A 2,015-nucleotide genomic window follows, 5' to 3' on the forward strand; every position below is an offset into this window, starting at 1 on the left:
AAAAAAAACAAAAACCCCAGCCACAGAAATGCTGACGCGTGGATGCCTATTGGTCCCGGTTGGTGCCACCAACCGGGACCAAAGGCCCTCCTGCCTGGGCTCAGCGGACAGGCCACGTGGAGGCCCATCTGTCCCGGTTCTGGATTGAACCGGGACTAAAGGGTCAGGGCATTAGTACCGACCCTTTAGTCCCGGTTCATGAACCGGGACTAAAGGCCCTCACCAACCGGGACTGTAGGCCCTTTTTCTACTAGTGTCTCTGATAGATTGCTTGAACAACAAGTTTTCGTATATCTATCCGATGCTACTGCCTATATATATATACTAACAACCAGAGGTACTACTTTGCATGCGTCCCTTATCCCTGGAATTTTGGAACGAAGCCATGTTATCCAGGTTTTGAATTAATTGGAGTATGTGACGCCGTCTTTTTAGTTGGTTTGGTCCATGCAGTACATTTTATACCACATGGAAAGTAGTGTAGATGATACTCCTATTTTTCAGTGTCGAATTGTCCTGGAATAACTAGAGTATATACTGCTTTTTTGAGTGGAGAGTATATACTGCTTTTTTATAGGAAAGATATACTTCTTTTTTATAGGAAAGATATACTGCTTGTAGGTAGCTACTTTGAACAAAAAGAAGAAGGACCTTTTGTATACTATACTCCAGATTATACTATAGGTAGCTACTTATAAAACAACAGTTTAGTTTAGTTTTATCACATCTTGTTTTGTTTAAAAAAAAAGTTCTATCACATCTACCATTTTCCTTATGTGAGTACAAACTTTTTTTTGTGTGAAGGAGACCATATTTTGACGTGACCATATTTAGTATATACTATTATATTTTGTTGAGGGAAATATACTATGTTCTCTTTTGCCGAAAGGGTATATATTATGATTAGGTATATACTGACAAGTTGATGTAAGGGTATGTACATTTTGGTGGGTATATACTTCATGCATTATGCGATGTAAGACGTATATTATTTAGGTACAAACTGATTATATACTCTCACTCCATTAAGAAAATGATGTTTTGTATATGGAAATGATCTTCAAAAATTCGGAGTAGTATACAATTTTCGGACTTAGTACTATGGGAAATATACTAACAACAAATAAATATATACAATCATGAGAAGCAGAGTATATCCAGAAAGTATACGTTAAAAAAACGAATATTTGTATCCATCAAACATAGTTCCAATAACAAAAAGATAGTCTGCTACCTGTACATATAATTTCCTATAGGAGTACAATGCATCGATGGTAGTATGGATACACATTGCTGCCGTCAAGCCGCCGCCTGTCACTTGTGGCAGTACGTGAGGGTGTCCTCGGACGTCCAGCTGACGATGGCCGCTTCCCATCTTCGCCGTCGAGTCGCAGTTTGCCATGTTGCTGTCGGCCGCCGGCCACGCCGTTGCGTGACGACGATGTCCGACTGCCAGCGCTCGCTTCTCATCTACACTGTCAAGCCTCCGCTGATCCGGTTACATGTTGATGATCAGTTCTAAGATAACTAGATGACGATGAAACTTGATCCTTGAATCAAGAACGCAACGAAACCAAGCAAAATATCTGGATCTCAAATTGAGGATAATCATATGATTGCTACTCACACGTGCATGCATGGAAGGAGTGATGCGTGCATGGGTGACCACGTATATATATCTCCAATGAGATGGGCCAATTTAGTCGTCCCAGTTATCTAAGTGCTACCGACTATCGGCGATCAGGAGCGTCGCTGCATCAGTAAAAAAATGTATATCTTAGAGAGTAAAAAGTATTGAATCTCATCGGTCGCCGTCGGCCGCCGCCGTGCAGCCGAAACGCATCAGCTAAGCTTCACGTGGCCTTTGTTTGGTAGATATGCATGTAGCGTGAGTATTGTTTGAAGATCCAACAAAATTTCAATCTAGACGTGCCTTGTTCCTAATAATCCGTAACAACTTTTCCAACTGCACGGGAACTCCTCCATATACTCCTACGTGGGCTAGGAGTATGTAC

This window comes from Triticum aestivum, chromosome 2B (assembly GCF_018294505.1).
Source record: "Triticum aestivum cultivar Chinese Spring chromosome 2B, IWGSC CS RefSeq v2.1, whole genome shotgun sequence".
Lineage (NCBI taxonomy): Eukaryota > Viridiplantae > Streptophyta > Magnoliopsida > Poales > Poaceae > Triticum > Triticum aestivum.